Source organism: Pyrus communis, chromosome 11 (assembly GCF_041283825.1).
Source record: "Pyrus communis isolate YQ-2024b chromosome 11, ASM4128382v1, whole genome shotgun sequence".
In the NCBI taxonomy this organism is placed as follows: Eukaryota; Viridiplantae; Streptophyta; class Magnoliopsida; order Rosales; family Rosaceae; genus Pyrus; species Pyrus communis.
In genome coordinates this window covers 23,591,059-23,597,502 of record NC_142575.1, presented here as the reverse complement: position 1 = coordinate 23,597,502, position 6,444 = coordinate 23,591,059, and the positions used below count along the sequence as shown (strand labels likewise).

At 36.3% G+C, this 6,444-nt stretch overlaps 2 pseudogenes; one reads left to right on the top strand and one right to left on the bottom strand.

Annotated features, from left to right (window-relative positions):
- Positions 1-4,342: 4,342 nt before the first annotated feature.
- Positions 4,343-5,210, top strand: LOC148693126 (uncharacterized; annotated as a pseudogene).
- Positions 5,211-5,442: 232 nt separating this feature from the next.
- LOC148693125 (uncharacterized) lies at positions 5,443-6,148 on the bottom strand (annotated as a pseudogene).
- Between the last annotated feature and the right edge of the window lie 296 nt (positions 6,149-6,444).

Sequence of the window (6,444 nt, the reverse complement as noted above, 5' to 3'; positions counted from 1 at the left end):
TATAGATAATATATTAAATAATTATTCAACTTGGGATATATCAACATATAAATACAATATTTTATTAATCCCATTTAGGCCTGATAATTTTTTACACGGCCCGTTAACCCGACACTAACAACACAAAATTGACAAGTTATCAGGTTGATCAGATAATGAATCAGCTCGTTATCGGGTAACCCGATAAGCACCTGTTAAGATAACAGGTTGGTCCGGGTATACACATGGGTAACCCAATACAAGATAAGCAAAATATTACCTCATTTTCCAAAATTTCTAAATTTTATATATATTAGAGCCAGTTCCACCCCATTTGGTATCAGAGCCAAGTGAGTGGTAATTGACTTAGTTAATTCCATAGGGTTGGTTGCTCTCAAACCAAACAGTAGGATTGGTTGCTCTCAAACCAAACATTAAGGCGTGTTCTAAACAATAAGTCCATAGGGTTGACATGAGCGGATCGCATGAGCGGAGAGAGAGTTTAGCAAATAGGCGGAGAAAGTAAAACCAGGTAAGATTACTGTAATTAGAAGCATCGAATTTTGAACAATGAGTAGATTATTTAGATCTAATTCAACTACCAACACTAGCTCTAGGTCCACTTTGAGTAGGATTTCGGACATAGTAAATGAGGAACAAAAATTAGAATTCCAAACAGATGAAAGTGTTGATTTTGAAGATTGGAACATCCCCAAAATATCTAGTAAAAATATGTACAAAAAGAAATGGTTAGTAGCTTCTTTTAGAAGCGAACATAATGTTACAACAGTTGAGAAAGCCTATGCTCTTAGTAAAGAACATGAAACATGTCAGTTATTCGCACCAGAACAAATCAAAACCCATAGGAAAGATGGTCATAACTACATCCACATCGATCTAGTTCAGATTGCAATCAAATCTTTAACAAGAAAAGGCCTTAATACCTCTATTTTGTTATGTCTCCAAGATGCAAGGTTCACTGACTTCAGTGATAGTATTCTTGAAATGATTGAGTCAAGCCTTTATATCCTAGATCTCACAATAAGTCTTTAAGTTTCACATATGTTGAAATCACTTACATTAAACATCAAAACTTTAGGGTATCAAGTCCTTGAAGGGGTCCAGCCACTAGCCTTAATTTGTAGAGTTTACTACAAAGTCACGAGAACAAATATGAATTTCCAAGCCTTAGTCAAATGTCCTAGAGATCACACACTCTTGATTCAAACCAATCAAGAAAATGCCAACATCAAGATACCCAGAACCATCAAATGGTCAGATATCAGTTTGCCTTCATATTGGTGTTTGATTAATGAAAGCAAACTAGTAAGCATACAAAATAGCCTAATCAACCTAGACAACATAGAACAATATTTTGACGGAACAGTTAAAATCAACTTCAACCCTCTAGCCCAAAAATTAAGTGTCCATCTACACGAGTTAGCCCAGTCAAGCAAGTATAGAGAACCAACTAGGAATTCTTTTTCTGGATCCACAACAACCGGCATGGTGGGTTGAGATCAAGATCTAATCAATTCCATAGTAAATAAAAAATTAAAATCAGTAGAAATCAACTCGATAGTCACCCAGCAAGAGTTGATTAATGATTTAATCAACATGAAGTTAAAATCAGTGGAAACCACCTCACAAGTTGCGCAACCACAATACTAAACCCAACACCAAGAAGAACAAACTTCTCCAACAGAATCTAATTTCAAAGCAAGTCAAGTACATCACCAATTGGTGGTACTAAACAAACCATTCAAAATTCAATGGAAAAAGCTCAATGCTGACACTGAAGCAACGGAAAACATCCCCAGGAGAAACATCGTTAGGGAAAGGTATACCAAAGAACAAAAATTAGACATTTATGATAAATGGACCAATTTCATGAAAAAATATAGATTTGAATTATTTTTCTTCGATTTCATTGAAAAATATTATGAGTCTGAAAAGAAATTAGAAGTCATCACCAAAGAAAATTTGGTGAACCAAGACAAAACCATAGTCTCTTCTAGTCATCTCCCATAAGAAACAATCTTAATCACAACTGCAAACACACAAGTTCCAGCCACTCATTTCAAGCTTCCCAAATAAGATGCAAGAGTTAAACTAGTCATCGAACAAAACAATTTCACAAACCAGAATCTACACACCATTGGAAAACAGTTCGACAAAATAGAAACCAAAATAGATAAACTTTCATATCCAAAACCCACTAATTAAGGAAAGGCCTTTGGTTAGTTTCCCAGATGCCTCATCTAGTATAACAGCTCTAAAAATAATTTCCAAGTCAAAAAATTGATCAGATGTTAAAAGAACTAAAACAAGAAAAAATAATTAATGTTTTACAACACCCAGATGAATCTCAACCAAAAACAATTTCTATAATTTGGGATTCAGAAGAGAAAGTGAAACAAGCTCGATCAAAAGAGTAGAACAAGCTTTCCAGCATCTTGAACTAAAACAAATCACAAACAAAAAGGTCAACTAAACAACTCTGACCAAGAATTGGTATCCAAGGCCAACACCTCCGAATATTCAGTTTGAGGAAAGAAACTTCCAAAATCAGTTCTCTGTCTCAGCTGATAAACTCTATGAATGGAACATAGATGGTTTATTAGAACAAGAATTGTTGAACAAACTACAACATATATCCATGGTTGCTAATAGTTATGTTACCAACCATAATCTCAGTCCAGCCCAAGTTGTCAACCTTTTGGTCACTGGATTTACAAGAATGCTTCATTCCTGGTGGGAAAAATATCTCATTGAACAATCCAAAAATGAAATTAAAAATGCAGTCAAAAGAGATAGAGATGGAACGCCTATTTTTGATGAACGAATATGAAGACGAATCCCAGACGCAGTCAACACGTTACTCTTTACAATCATAGAACACTTCATAGGAACACCCAATAATGTCACCTCAAGAATTCATGACCAACTTAGTAACTTAACATGCCCAACCTTAAGTGATTTTAGATGATACAAAGATGTTTTCATGTCTAGAGTCATGCTTAAAGAAGATAGTAATCAACCATTTTTGAAAAAAAAATTTGTTAACGGTTTGCCAAACTTGTTTGCCCACAAAATCAGACAAGTTTTAGTCAATGAAGAAGGTATCATACTATATAATACCCGTACTTAAGGAAATATTATTAATATTATCCAGAAGGAAGGATTAAAAATGTGCATTAATGTGAAAATCATGAAACAAGTCAACAAAGATAAGTCAATAGCCAATACGAATTAGGAACATTATGTGAACGATATGGATTACCCCCTATTGCTCCATCCAACAAAAGGAGAAAATCAGAAACCTACAATAGGCACCCAAGTAAGAGATACCCCAAATACAACAAATACAAATTTAAAAATAAGAATTTTGAAACAAACAAATTTTACGAAAAATCCAAACCCAGCAAGAAATGGAAAAAGGAAACCCTCAGGAAAATTCCACTCCAAAAACCAAGAACAAAAAGGAAATTACTACAAGTGTGGCAAATTCAGTCATTATGTCACGTGTCATTATCCGAAAAGACAATTATTGGTGATAGATTTCGATAAGATTTTTATCCAATGTTGTCGTGCCACGTGTCGTTACCTTTTTAGAATAGTGAAGGATAGATTTCTGATAAGATTTTTAACCAATCACGTCACGCCAGGTGTCGCAATATGTTTACAATATTTGAGGATAGATTTCGATTAGATTTTTAACGAATGACGGCATGCCACGTGGCATTATCTACAACCTAATCCTTTATTTTTCCTCCATATAACCCACCATCCATCCTAAGAAATCACACACCAAAATCAAAATCTCTATCATTATTCATAGTTTCTACTTCCTTCTTACAATGTCTTCTTCTTCAAGTATGTTGTGGGAAATTGAGGAGCAAGAGAAATAATTGTTTAAGCAAGGGGAAGAAATGTTCAATCTCCAGGTGGCCCAAAATGAGATGGATGAGGAAGAGGATGAGGAGCGTAGAAGGAGAGATGACAAAGCAAGAAGCCAAAGAGCCTCACATTCTTGTCGAGTCATCGAACCTATGGCTTAGATCTGCAAGCCTAGCCGTTCCGCAAACATTGATAGAAGCAAGCAACAACGAGGTAAGGATCTTTTTGACGATTATTTTGTCTGTAATAGTGCATTCCCTAATACGTACTTTAGACGACATTTTAGAATGGAACGACATTTGTACAACAAAATCATGATTGCTGTTTGCAACCATGATTCTTACTTTGTGCAAAAGAATGATGCTTTTGGTGTTTGGGTCTTCTTCCTGAGCAAAAAATTATTACTGCCTTACGGATACTTGCATATGGAGCATCTGCAGACCAAGTGGATGAGATAGCGAGGATGGGGAAATCAACCATTCTTAGGTCCCTAATGAGGTTTCGCTCCACAATCGAATCTATCTACACTGCAGAGTACCTCCGGAGACCAACTAAGATGGACTTGCAAAAGCTTCTGAAGAAGGGCGAGATGCGAGGTTTTCCTGGGATGATTGGAAGCATCGACTGTATGTACTGGATCTAGAAAAATTGTCCAAGTGCATGGCAATGAGCTTATGGGGACAGAAAATGAGCAAAATGTATCATTTTGGAGGCGGTGGAATCATTTGATACATGGATTTGGCACGCTTTTTTCGGTGTTCTAGGAGCTCAAAATGACCTCAATGTCCTGGCCCAATCCCCAGTTTTCAACGATGTCCTGCAAGGAAAAGCATCAAGAGTCATGTACTGGGTTAACGGACATAAGTACCACGAGCCATACTACCTAGCAGATGGCATTTACCCAAGGTGGTCATCGTTTGTCAAAACAGTGCCATGTTCGCAAAGTGCAAAGGAGAAACACTTTGCAAGCTATCAAGAGGGGTGTAGGAAAGATGTGGAGCGTTGTTTTGGTATCCTCCAAGCTCGTTGGGCGATTGTCAGAGGTGCTACCAGAATGTTTGATTTAGAGTCACTTCGATCCATCATGATGACGTGCATCATTCTTCACAACATGATTGTGGAAGATGACTACAATTATGATGTCGTTGATGAATATGAGCCAGACACGATGAACAATTCCAAAACGCAAATATGTTATGCTCATGACGCCACCGAAGAACCCGTGCAACACGAGAAATTAGAAAGGGATGGACGTTACAATGAAAGGCTCATTCAATGATATATTGCGCTTTAGGACCAATATATGCACAATGCCTAGCAAATTGACTTGATAGAGCACCATTGGGAATTGAAACAAGCTCAAAATACTTAAGTTCATTTAGTGTGTTTGTTTTTATTTGGTGTGTTTATTTAATTTTATTTGGTGTGTTTTTTAATTTCATTTAGTGAGTTTTTTTTTTAATTTTATTTGGTATGTTTATGTAATTTTATTTGGTGTGTTTATGTCATTTGAATAAAGATTCTCTTAGTTTAAATAAATTACCCAATTAAATAAATATACTCTTAGTTTAAATAAAGTACTAAATTCAATTAATTGGAAACAACATAAAGTACTCATGAATGGAAAATCATCAGCTAACCAATTTGTGGTGCTAGGATTATCTCCTCTTGTCGTGCAAGGACCATCTCCTCTTACTCTCGCTTCTCTTACATGTTTCCTTCGCACCACGTCTGCTTTCTCCGAATTCCAAAAATATTTAGAATTCGGAGACATCGCCTCTACACGCTCCTTCATAATGTAACGATCTTGTTGAGCCCTTCTTCTTTCTCTAAGCTCTTCCCTTTCTTACCTAAGTAGCTCTCTTTCTCTCTCCTTAGCTTGAAATAATTTCTCAACAGCTGCAGCTTTTGCATCCTCTCTAGTCTTATTAGCCTCAAATTTAGCCATTTCCCACACCAAAGTCAATTCACATTGGCGAGCATGTTCTTCCATATATTTTGCATAATCATTCTTGGAAGCATTCCTTTTTCTCTTTGAAGCCTTCTTACCTTAAGGCCTAATTGGATAACGAGTCGACCCCGACGCTTGTTTAGGGGGCATTTCCGGCACTTCTTATGCGTTATCTTCATGAACATGCGAGGCATGATCGGGTGTAGAGTGTAGAGAAGTGTTGTTCATGACAACTTCTAGACCGATAAGCACAACTCTGAATTTAGGACAAACTTTGACAATATTCCAACATTCCCACCGGTTGAATGATTTGTTTTTGTTTTGGTTTTGGCATTATACCAAGTTTGTGCTTGAAGTGTCTACACAATGCGGGAGAAGAAATAACTATAATGAAAGTAGCTAATGTAAATTTGGGTATGGAACAAACAAATAAATAATATATTGTTATCTGATCCGCTAAATTTTCCCCACTTCGAAGATTACTACTAGCTTGTGCCAAGGCGTCTCTCCACATACTAAACGATTGACTGAGTATTTTGTTGGAAATGTGCCCTAAAACCAATCATATGATGATACTTTACAAACATTTCACATGTTAAACTAATCTAGTTTAA